General features: G+C 46.3%; 1 protein-coding gene across 4 annotated transcripts in view; it reads left to right on the top strand.

The window, feature by feature from the left end:
- ELFN1 (extracellular leucine rich repeat and fibronectin type III domain containing 1) overlaps positions 1-12,334 on the top strand; it is a 185,152-nt gene that overhangs the window by 106,315 nt on the left and 66,503 nt on the right. For all 4 annotated transcript variants that reach the window (XM_050966309.1, XM_050966312.1, XM_050966310.1 and 1 more), the window contains exon 2: positions 4,166-4,337. The gene's annotated coding sequence lies outside the window, so the exon portion shown is untranslated. The remainder of the gene's footprint in view (positions 1-4,165; positions 4,338-12,334) is intronic.

Genomic DNA, 12,334 nt, shown 5'->3' with positions numbered 1-12,334 from the left:
ACAAGTTCAAATGGTGAAAACCCTAAACTGGGATGTGGTACAGCCCTGTAGGCAAACAGCAACTGCTGCAACACTAGGTCCCAATTATTGGAGAATTGGTTGATGAATTTTCGTATCATGGCCCCCAAAGTTCCATTGAACCTTTCCACCAGGCCATTGGTTTGATGGTGGTATGGGGTGGCAACCAAGTGATTCACCCCATGAGTTTCCCACAGTTTTTCCATGGTCCCTGCCAGGAAATTAGACCCTGAATCTGTAAGGATGTCGGAGGGCCAACCTACCCTGGCAAAGATGTCTGTTAAGGCCAGGCACACAGTGTTAGCCCTGGTGTTGCCTAGAGCGACTGCTTCTGGCCATCGGGTAGCAAAGTCCACTAAAGTCAGTACGTACTGCTTTCCTCTGGGCGTCTTTTTTGGGAAAGGGCCCAGAATATCCACAGCTACTCGCTGAAATGGGACCTCAATTATGGGGAGTGGCTGGAGAGGGGCCTTGACCTGGTCTTGAGGCTTACCCACTCTTTGGCATACCTCACAAGACCGGACATACTTGGCAACGTCCTTGCCCATCCCCTCCCAGTGGAAGGACTTCCCCAACCGGTCCTTGGTTCGGTTCACCCCAGCATGGCCACTGGGATGATCATGGGCTAAGCTTAAGAGCTTCCCCCGGTACTTAGTTGGAACCACCAACTGTTTTTGCGGCTGCCATTCTTCCCGGTGTCCACCAGAAAGAATTTCCTTGTATAAAAGTCCTTAGTCTATAACAAACCGGGATCGATTAGAAGAGCTGAGAGGCGGTGGGGTGCTCCGTGCCGCCGCCCAAGCTTTATGAAGGCTGTCATCCGCTTCCTGCTCAGTCTGGAACTGTTCCCTTGAGTCTGGGGTCACCAGTTCTTCCTCAGACTGTGGACTTGGGCTTGGTCCCTCTGGAAGCGATGTAGGTGATGGGGTTGTTACCGTTGCTGGTGAACCGCTCTCCGCTGGTGCACCTGAGGGTATTTCAGGCTCTGGCTGAGCCTTTTGGGTATGGCTGTCTGTTGCTTCTGCCAGTTTTGGCTCGCTGGCGCCCTCTGGCGTTGAGTTTGAAGATGGGGTTGCACTTGCTGGTGCTGGTTGCTGTTCCAGTTCCGGGCCTGGGACTGGAGGTGCTGTGGCTGTTTCAGTGGTTGGCATGGAATCCGGGTCCACTACCTCTGTCTGGGTCTCTGGTAACACAGACGGGGCCTCTGTGGACGGTTCAGGAACAGGAATGGGTCTGGAAGCTTGCCTGGTTTGGCTACATGTAACCATTCCCACTCTCTTGGCCCGCCTCACCTGGTTGGCCAAGTCTTCCCCCAGTAGCATGGGGATAGGATAATTGTCATAGACTGCAAAAGTCCACATTCCTGACCAGCCTTTGTACTGGACAGGCAGTTGAGCTGTAGGCAAGTCTACAGCTTGTGACATGAAGGGGTAAATTGTAACTTTGGCCTTTGGGTTGATGAATTTGGGGTCAACGAAGGATTGGTGGATAGCTGACACTTGTGCCCCCGTGTCTCTCCACGCAGTAACCTTTTTTCCGCCCACTCTCAAATTTTCCCTTTGCTCCAAGGGTATTTGAGAGGCATCCGGGCCTGGGGATCTTTGGGGTGATGGTGGTGTAATGAATTGCACTCGCATGGTGTTCTTGGGACAGTTGGCCTTGATATGTCCCAGTTCATTACACTTAAAGCATCTTCCATCTGATGGGTCACTGGGCCGAGGTGAGTTACTGGAGACTGGTGAGGTTGAAGGGTAGGGTATCTGTGGCTTTACTTGGGTGGTATGTGGGGTCTTTGGCTGTCCTCGGTTGTAGGGTTTATGGTCTGTGTGCCCCCTGGGGTAATCGTTCCCCTTGACAGTAGCTTTCTTGCTTTCTGCCAGTTCCATCCATTTGGCTCCAATCTCCCCCGCCTCAGCGATATTCTTGGGGTTTCCATCTTGTATGTACCGTGTGATGTCTTCAGGAACACCATCCAAGAACTGCTCCATTTGTATGAGGAGGTTCAGTTCTTCCAAGGTTTGAATGTTGTTTCCTGTTAGCCAGGCCTCATAGTTTTTTGCAATGTAGTAGGCGTGTTTGGGAAATGACACCTCTGGTTTCCACTTTTGGGTTCTGAAGCACCGACGGGCATGATCTGGGGTTATCCCCATCCTGTATTTGGCCTTGGTTTGAAAAAGTTTATAGTCATTCATTTGCTGCTTAGGCATTTCAGCTGCCACCTCTGCTAAAGGTCCACTGAGGTGTGGCCTTAATTCTACCATGTACTGGTCTTCGGGGATGCTGTACCCAAGACAGGCTCTTTCAAAGTTTTCCAAGAAGGCCTCGGTGTCATCACCTGCCTTGTAGGTGGGAAATTTCCTGTGCTGTGGAGCAATATTTGGCGCCGGGTTGTTAGGGTTGGCTGGCACAGGCAGCCCAGCTTTTGCCATCTCCAGTTCATGTTTTTTCTGTTTTTCCTTCTCTTCATTCTCTTTTTGTTGTTTTTTCCATTTCTTTTTGTTGTTTTTCCATTTCTTTTTGGTGTTTTTCCATGTCTCGGCGGTGGGCCGCCTCCTCTTCTTCTTGCTTCCTTCTGTGGGCCAACTCATCTTCTGCTTGTTTCCTTCGGTAGCCATCTCTTCTTCTTTTAGTTTTCTTTTGTGTGCTGCCTCTTTGGCTGCCTCTTTGGCTGCCTCTTTGGCTGCCTGTTCTCTTTGGTAGGCTGCCTCTTTGGCTGCCTGTTCTCTTTCTTTCATCTCCATCTCTTTTTGTTTTATTTCCAGTTGTCGCCTGTGTTCAGCTTCTTTGATTTGTTCTTCGGCCTCAATTTTTGCCTTAGAAGTCATGGTTCCTGTTTTCTTGTGTTGGGGTGCCCTCCGGTGTTTATCTTCTGAACTGCAGGTTCTCTGTTGCCTCCTGAAGTCTGCCTAGCAACAGTGCCTTTAGCTAATTTTCCTTTTCTCTCTCTAGCTAATGTTCAATGAAGGGAAACCAGAAAAACCACTTTATTTGCATGCCTATAAGTGCTGGTACTTGCCTCCTAATGGGAGGGCTATTGCATGACAAAAGACCCTTAACATGCAAGCCACAAACTGCGAGAGAGAGCAGAAAAAAAATTCTCTCTGGTTCCCTTTTAAAACCAACTGCTTCTCTCTGCTAAAAAGCCCTTAGCAGAGAAAAGAAAAATATAATATTTCTACTGGCTTCTGGATTCTGTCTATCTCCCACCAGCTGCCACTCATGTAATAACCTTAGTCCCAGATTTGGACCTTAGCGTCCAAGATATGGGGGTTAGCATGAAAACCTCCAAGCTTAGTTACCAGCTTGGACCTGGTACCTGCTGCCACCACCCAAAAAATTAGAGTGTTTTGGGGCACTCTGGTCCCCCTGAAAAACCTTCCCTGGGGACCCCAAGACCCAAATCCCTTGAGTCTCACAACAAAGGGAAATAATCCTTTTTCCCTTCCCCCCTCCAGGTGCTCCTGGAGAGATACACAGACACAAGCTCTGTGAACCCAAACAGAGTGAATCTCCCTCTCTGTTCCCAATCCTGGAAACAAAAAGTACTTTCCTATTCCCCCCAGAGGGAATGCAAAAATCAGGCTAGCAATCCAACACACAGATCTCCCCGATTCCTTCCTCCCACCAATTCCCTGGTGAGTACAGACTCAATTTCCCTGAAGTAAAGAAAAACTCCAACAGGTCTTAAAAGAAAGCTTTATATAAAAAGAAAGAAAAATAAGTACAAATGTTCTCTCTGTATTAAGTTGATACAACACAGGGTCAATTGCTTAAAAGAATATTGAATAAACAGCCTTATTTAAAAAGAATACAAATCAAAGCACTCCAGCACTTATATTCATGCAAATACCAAAGAAAAGAAACCATAGAACTTACTATCTGATCTCTTTGTCCTTACACTTAGAAACAGAAGACTAGAAAGTAGAACTACTTCTCCAAAGCTCAGAGAAAGCAGGCAGGCAGAAAACAAAGACAAAAGACTCAGACACACACTTCCCTCCACCCAGAGTTGAAAAAATCCGGTTTTCTGATTGGTCCTCTGGTCAGGTGCTTCAGGTGAACGAGACATTAACCCTTAGCTATCTGTTTATGACACCCTCCTGTATGTCCCTGATGTATCTCCCTGTCATATTTTTTTTTCTTGCAGTTCAAATATTGGGCTTGGTGACCCATCCTCAAGGATCCCTAACGTCGAGTCCCCTGTGCCTGTCAGCAAATGCACATGATGATTAGGCAACATTCATGACATCAGCGGGGAAAAATCCTCTGAGCCGCAGCTTTCTGACGTCAGGAACCAGCAGTGAGACACAGGCACAAAGGTAAGAGGAGACTTTTTCAATCACACCAAAGGAGAAATGAACAGGCAGATGTGGGACAGCTGGGGAAGAAGGAGAAGCAGTGTATGGGGATCATGCAGATGTAACAAACCAGAAAGGTCAAATCCATTCTTGGTAGAGGTAAGGTACATGGAAATAGAGCCTGAGGGTTATTTGACAGCTTTAGATTCCAAAGGAGAAACCTTGGGCCAGTTTGTATCCTGGCACAGATGCAGGCAGCAACCAGATATGTTTCTCTCCCACTCCTTTCTGAAAACCCTGAGAGCCTGGGATTGTTCCCAGAAGGCCTCTTCTATGTGTGCAGTCTAACTATGGACAATGCTCACATCCACAGGGAAGCAATGAAACGGTGAGCTGATTAGCTGTGTACTCTGCTTGGGCCTGCTAGGAGTGGAAAGTGTCATGGTGACAATAACACCGTAACCCATGTACTTGGCTACATTGGCTGAAAACTGGGTAGCATCTACTGGGCCAGGCCAGTGTGGAATCTCAAGGAGAATTAAACAAAGCACTTTCAAAAACATGCTGTGTGCTACCCTCTAACCAACCCTCATAATCACTGCATCTATCTCTGCTCACCAAGGGAACCACATCCACAGAGTATCAGAGATGGCCCACACCTCAATCCATACACCCCACAAGTTTGGCGGTGTTCTATAGTCAAACTCTGAGCCAATCCTCAATTGAAGGCCAGGTACAGTGGCCACTTTTACGAAGTCAGTCATCCCCATAGTTAACAAAAGAGTGGGGAGATCTCAAAATTATTGTCTCTGATGAGTTTAGGGAAACCCTGCAGACTCCCCTGCCTTAATATGAGATGCAGCTAGTTGAAATAGCAGTCGAGAAACGCATTTGGCAAATTTTGCCTTTGTTATTTGCACTTAAAGGAACTCACAAGTGAAGAAGCAGCAGCATATGCATTATACATGAAGGTGACCAGTCTGTAAGCTTCCAAGCTGGTCATTCCAGTTGGTTAATGGGTAGCTGCACATGGCCTACAATACATACGTTAGTTCGTTGTCAAGTACGTGTATTCACTGAGTATGAATCGGCTAGAAAAAGGACAGATCAAAGTGAATTCTTGAAATGTTCATTCATTTTCCTCCTCTCTGTCTCGCTTTTTCTCTCACACACACACAGTATTCAACCAGCTCTGCCGTGCAGTAACGGTGAATACATCCTGACTCGTGAATTATGACCCTTCTATCTAAAATGTGGCTTTTGAGGAGAAGGTTGGGTGCGCTTTTTTAAAGATTGAATTTACATTCTTTCATTGAATTTAGGGATTACGGAACAAACAATTTTTCCAGAACTGAAGTGCAGTACGTGCCTTCACCCCAACTTGCACAAACCTGTGGTTTTTCACAAAGCAGAAAGAGAACATTAGGTTCACATCACCTCTATAATTTACTTTTCTAAGATTAGTCTTTGCCATGTGTTGGCTGCTGAAATGTCTGGCTGCGAGGAGCTCTAGGAATTTTTGTGTTTCTTGTCTCCACCTCACAACCATTTTAAAGGTTTTCATCCATCCATTGAGAGAGATAACTAACTGTTGTATAAAGGCACACAGTGAAGTACTCTTTTTTTTGGCAGCGTGTAATTTTTTTTTGCACTGTTATTTAAAATATGCTTTTTAAGAGGACAAAAGGGAACAATTTAATGGAAACAAATTTGTATAGGAAAATGCACAGCTGGATAAAAAGATTTTTTGGCGAATTTGAGCAAGGATGGAATTAAAAAGTGAGCTTAAACATTACTCAAGTGGGTTGTTGAGACTGAAGAGAATAACGACTTCAGGAGTCAGTTTGCTTAGAGCCTCCATTTCCAGTAGAGTCAGGTTTATGGCAACTACCTTATTTTACCAAACTCCACTTTTTTATTCCTTTAAGTAAGTTGAGCACTGGTGAAAGGTGTTGCATCATCAGCCCTGGAGACAGGTCTGGTTTACACCTAAAACGTAGGCCACCTTAGGTATATTGCTCAGGGCAATGCACATCCCTCAGAGACGTTGTTAAGCTGACTAAGCCCCAGTATAGACACCACTAGGTTGATGGAAGAATTCTTCCATCGACCTAGCTACCGCCTCTCGAGAGAGTGGATTTACTACAGGGATAAAGAAAGCCGTAGCCATAGCAAGTGTCTAGATTAGCACTAAAACAGCATAGCTGCAGCACAACAGCTGTGCCACTGTGGTGTAGACAAACCCTGAGAGATGGTTATAGAGTCAGCAGTCCTAGGGACAGACAAACAGAAGTCCTGGAAACACACAGACAGAGGTAGAGGCCGGATGGAACTAAGAGGTAACAGTCAGGGAGGGTAGGCAGGAAAAGATAGGAAAATTCCTAATCCAAGGGCAAAATTTTCAAAAGCACCTAAGTCCCATTTTCAAAAGTGACTTAGCCACTTAGGGTATGTCTACTCTACCTGCCATATTGGCGGGCAGTGATCGATCCAGTGGGGATCAATTTATCGCTTAGACGTGATAAATCGACTCCCGAGCGTTCTCCCATTGACTCCTGTACTGCAGCGCCATGAGATGCTCAGGCAGAGTCGACTGGGAAGCAGCAGCAGTCAACTCACCTGTGAGTAGGTCTAAGTATGTCGACTTCAGCTATGTTATTCACGTAGCTGAAGTTGCGTAACTTAGATCAATTCCTCCCCCACCACATACACACAGTGTAGACCAGGGCTTAGGCTCTGTTTAAGTGAAAGGTCAGTGGGACCTCAGCACTTAAATCCCATTAGGTGCTTTTGAAAATTTACCCCCGGTCACAAACACATGGCTACTGGCTAGGCACGACAGACAGACAGCAATCTGTGTATTGATGGAGACAGACCCAGACCCAGGCAGTGAATTACAAACATCAGTGCTAAGACAGCAGGCCTGGGATAGGAAGGACAAAAGACAGTTTTGTTATCTCAGTTTATAAGCTTTGCATCTTGAAGACATTTATATCAAAGACTCCCGCAGGGCTTTCTCAATTGACTGTTATAAAGTCTAATGTTGTGTTATCAAGGATGTAAAATGGAACTTGCAGCAAGAGCAGGATAAGGGCTTTATTCCTGCCACAAAATAGGAGAAAACGAGCGATTTGAGAATTATTAAGCTGAACAGGTTGGGATGGGTCTCTTTAGACACAACAAGAGATGGATTTTGCTTACTGCAGACTGGATAATTATGATGAACGGCCTTCCTCTCCCTCTGTCTGTTCCACCTCCCTTCTGCCCCAGCCTAGCAGAGCTGGCCAAATGTTGTCAACCTAATGTCTGGGAACATACCTTCCAATGAAAGCCACGCATTGGCTTTGGCAGAATGTGTAGTCTCTCTTACCACTTCCCGCAAACATTTGTGCAAGCAACTTTGTATTCACAGGCTCTTTGCAGCAGGAAGGGAAAGTGCCATGAATAATTGCACAGATAAGTATTTACACAAGTATTAGCAGAGCCACCCTGAGAGCAGTCAGTGTCTTGGGAGTCATCCCATCAGAAAACAGCAAGAATAGCACGTGACTATTGCACAGCACAAGCAGGTGAATTTTGGATAGCACGTACAGAAGGCTGAGGAATAACCCCTAGGCTGAGATGTTTGCTTAAACTGTTTGCCAGATGATTTCACGCAATGAACAGATTAGTAAAAGTTGAAGCCTTCTTGTGGGGAATTTGCTACATTCATCAATTAAATTGTTTGCTATGAACAGCTTTGCCCTATCTAGCTCCAGGATTTCAGCCTGGTAATTTTGCTGGCATAGGGGACTGCGCCACAGCCACGAAATCTCACTGCCAATCTCTTCTTCCCCCGCTCTTTCCAGGCCATCAGCTGTGAAAACCCTGCCAGTAGCCCAGACTGTGGCCCTTCCAGTGCAAGCCGTTCATTTAAACTGAAGGATCTCTCAATGACTCCATCTGCTAAGTGACGTTAGTAGAGGGAAGGTTATAGCACCAGTTAGTGCTGAGCCCTCAGAATATAACCTCTTTATCTAATGGGCTGGAAGGAAGGAGGCATGTGATTGGCTGCTGGAGATTCTGAACCATGTAGGTGTCCTGGAGAGCAGTCAGAGGAATAAAAAGGCCTGGCTAAAAATCGTTGTCCTCTGGCAGCAGCTTGGTAGCCTGTAGTGGGAAATGAGATGATGGGCTCAGTCCAGATGTCGCTAGGTCAAAAACATCGCAGGTTTCACGGGGGAGACCAGCATTTCCCAAATTGGGAGTCCTGACCCAAAAGGGAGTTTCAGGGGGGTCACAAGGTTATTTTAGGAGAGTCATGGTAATGCCACCCTTACTTCTGCGCTGACTTCAGAACCGAGCAGCCGGAGAGCAGCAGCTGTTAGCCAGGCGCCCAGCTCTGAAGGCAGCACCCCACCAGCAGCTACGCAGAAGTAAGGGCGGAAATACCATACCTGCCATCCTTACTTCTGTGCAGCTGCTGGTGACAGCTCTGTCTTCAAAGCTGGGCTCTTGGCCAGTAGCCACTGCTCTCCAGCTGCTCAGCTCTGAAGGCAGCGGTGCCGCCAGCAGCAGTGCAGAGGTAAGGGTAGCAGTATCTCAACCCCCCCCCATAATAACCTTGCAACCCCCCACCCAACTCCTTTTTGGGTCAGGAGCCCTATAATTACAACCCCATGAAATTTCAGATTTAAATAGCTGAAATCATGAAATTTATAGTTTTTTAAATCCCATGACCATGAAATTGACCGAAATGGACCAAGAATTTGGTAGGACCCTAGTCATAAGGGTCCCGCCTGGCCTAAAATTCTATGAAGTGACAAATACTAAATTAGTATTATTTAAGTCATGTATGCCCTATGTATATATAGGCCTAATTGTGTCCCATGCACTTCTGTAGTATGAAATTAGGCCACTACTGTATGCATCAGGAAATCTTCCAGCTGCAAAGATCTGTTAGAGTGTGGGATTAATCTCTGACCAAAACGTGGAAACTCTACCATTAGAGACATTTAAAACCAGCCTGGACAAAGATGTGCTGAAGGGGACAATCCTGCATTGCCAGGGGTGGGGAAGGGAGATGAACTCAGTTTTCTCCTCTATCAGTTGAATGAGTGTGTGATCTGACATCCATATGTAAAATATTAGGGCAAATATCTGCCACTGGGGCATCATAGGTAGAGAACAGCAGAAACTGGACTTGCTGCTCCACAGCCACCCTCACTGAGAGTTAGGGTTTCAGATTCTGATGCACACGCCTCATATTCTGCAGTCAGAATTTCTTTGCTGTCCGGATCAGACTCTTGTTCCCGCACATCTCGCAGGCAGGCAGTACCTGATGCCAAATAGGAACATGAAATCTCCCATGATGCATGTAGCCAAATATGCCAATAGTGTATATGGAAGAGAGGGATAATTCCTTCCTGATACTCACAAGGAATCAGCTTACAGCCTGAAGCGCTGATTGTTTTTATATTAGCCTGCCTAACAGTAACTACATATAGCTCCTAAAATTACCCAGATCTTTTCAAAATGCAGCCACGCTATTGAACTCGCTGACCTCCCATGGGAGCAAATTCTACAGCTGCCTTTATTATTATGACCTGGCCCCTAGAAGCCCCTGCATAGACACACAGGTAAACACAGTCCCTTCCCCTAAGAGGATGTTTACCTCCCTGCACCAGTAAAAGAGGAGGAGATGTGTGAAATCTTAAATGTCTGCAATGGGAAGCTTCTCAGTGCAGTAACCCAGTCCCTCCTGACATTCTGGTCCTGTGAATCAAACCTGGACAAGAAGGGTGTGACTGTCATACCAGAGCCAACCACTCCAGCAGATTCACCGGCAGAGAGCCTGAGCCTGGCTGCGAAAGTGCCTCTGAAACAAAAGGCAAAGAGTCAATGCTGACAAGTAAGATTCAGACAGAATGGTTTGGCTGATCAGATTAAACTGCTGCTCCCACCTGGAGAAGGAGCAGCACATGGTCTCACACGGAGACCCACAACGAGACGGAGAATTTGTGCCCCAGAAGGGCACCATCCATAGCTCACCTCTTCCCCACAGCCTGAATCTTCCTCTGAGCTTTTCTGAGTTATTTGTTAAACCAGCCTGTTTGGAAATTAGCCATCAAAGCACCTTTCTCTCCCACTCCCATCCTCTGTGCCTCCCAGCCATTGACATTAACATCGGAATGCCTGCATTGGATTTGAATGGATTTTAATAGCCCCATGCAGGCCTATATTAATAAACCAGTGTGAAAGGCAGCACGCAGCAGCTGAAAATGAGCTTTCTGGAAATGTGACTATAAAACATGTACATTGGCCTGCCTGTCAGATAGACAGAAAGATACATATGGCGATAGAGAAATAATCTATCTCATCTGTCATCTCTCCCATCACGCTCACACTTGAGTATCTACCTTAGTCTAACATCTAGACCAGGGTAGTAAATAGACGGACTGCCAAATCCAGACTGCCAGATGCTTTTGAAAAGACCCTGAAATCTTTTTATTTACTTGTTTTCATCATTATTATTATTTATTTATTTTCTCTGGAGACTGGACCTTGACTATACTTTCACCAAGAGATTTGGACGTTGACAAAAAATAATTGACTACCCTTGATCTTGACTGTGGATACAGAGCCAGATTCACTTATGGCAGCTTCTGCCAGCATAGACCCTGGCATAGGGCTCTTGGGGGCAGAAAGTTTACTGGAGAAAGGTTATGGTTGCACAAATCTGCAACTGTCCTTCCACCAGAGGGCCTATTAGGGGCCAGCAAGGCCTGCTAAGTGAGTGGGGCCAGCCAGGAGTGGGGGCATGATTGCTTTGGCTAATGTCTGTTGCAGCCTCCACCATCTGGGCTATTGTGGAGCCCCCATAAGATGCAGAAACCCAGAGGGTAGGTGGAGCTGGGAAACACAGCTGCCCTCTGCTAGTGGGAGCCTCTCCCCTACAGTGCAGCTCTCAGGTTGGCGTCAGGAAGTGGAAGCAGCAAGAGCAGCTCTGGCCTGGTGCCTGAGAAGCAGGATTGAGCTAGCAGTATTTTTATATTTGATGATTAATATAAAACGAAGGCCTTGGTTTAATACAACCCCATATGTCAGATGTTCAAATTAGATAGTGTAACCCAGCTGAGATGCAGGGACAGTGTATAAAATATAACAGGAAGATTAAAAGATGTCCCCAGGCAGAAGAATATATTTATTTATTTACAGCCTGATGCAGTACCTGACAATCGTGTAGTGCCAGAACTGACGATGCTGAAACCTCTTCTGAGACTGTCCAGAGATATAAGAACTAAACGTGCCCCTGGCCTAGACGTGATCCTATTAGCTTTCCTAGGGGAGTTGCCTACACTCATTGATTGGGATGAATATAGGCTGCAGGATCAGCCTCTGCTTTACCACCTTGCTGATACCCTACATTCTATCTTGCCTGCTTGGACTGGAGGGAATGAGGCGCCCTGTTCGAAGGGCTTGCAGAGAGCACTCGTATCTTGGCTTCTTCAACTGCAGGCTTGTCATATGCTCTCCTGAGTCTCCTCTTCCTCTTCTGAGAGCAAAGTGCCACAGATTTTTAAAAGAGATGCCTCTTCTAAAGACTTCCATGGTTGAGCAGTTAAGGCTGCTCTAAATCGTGCTGGGGACTGAACTAGCCCCAGGCCAGGCCCAGGTCCTGTGCGCTGCAAACATGCTATAAAGTCACTTGTCCTGCACCAAGTGCAACTTCACTTGACCAGAAATTATATGTCCTTGGTGGGGCCAGTTTAAAAATGGATGTGTTGCCTGGGAGCAAGGCTATGGTGGTTTCTAGTTGGTATTGAATTCTATATATGTAACCAATCATGGCATATAACATGCAGCTGTAAGCAGTGGTTTGGGGTGCCCAATATGAGACACCTTAACTTTTTGAAAATTGGACCCTTTTAGGGTGCCTCACATTGGGTAGCCAAAATCACTAGTCACTTTTGAAAATTTTGGCCCAAATGGGCCTCCTTTTTTTTTTTTTTTTTAAAGAAGAAATTGGCGCTAACTAC

The sequence above is a fragment of the Gopherus flavomarginatus genome, chromosome 9 (genome assembly GCF_025201925.1).
Source record: "Gopherus flavomarginatus isolate rGopFla2 chromosome 9, rGopFla2.mat.asm, whole genome shotgun sequence".
Taxonomy (NCBI): domain Eukaryota; kingdom Metazoa; phylum Chordata; order Testudines; family Testudinidae; genus Gopherus; species Gopherus flavomarginatus.
The sequence above is the reverse complement of the archived record's forward strand: the minus strand, read 5'-3'. Positions and strand labels throughout refer to the sequence as shown.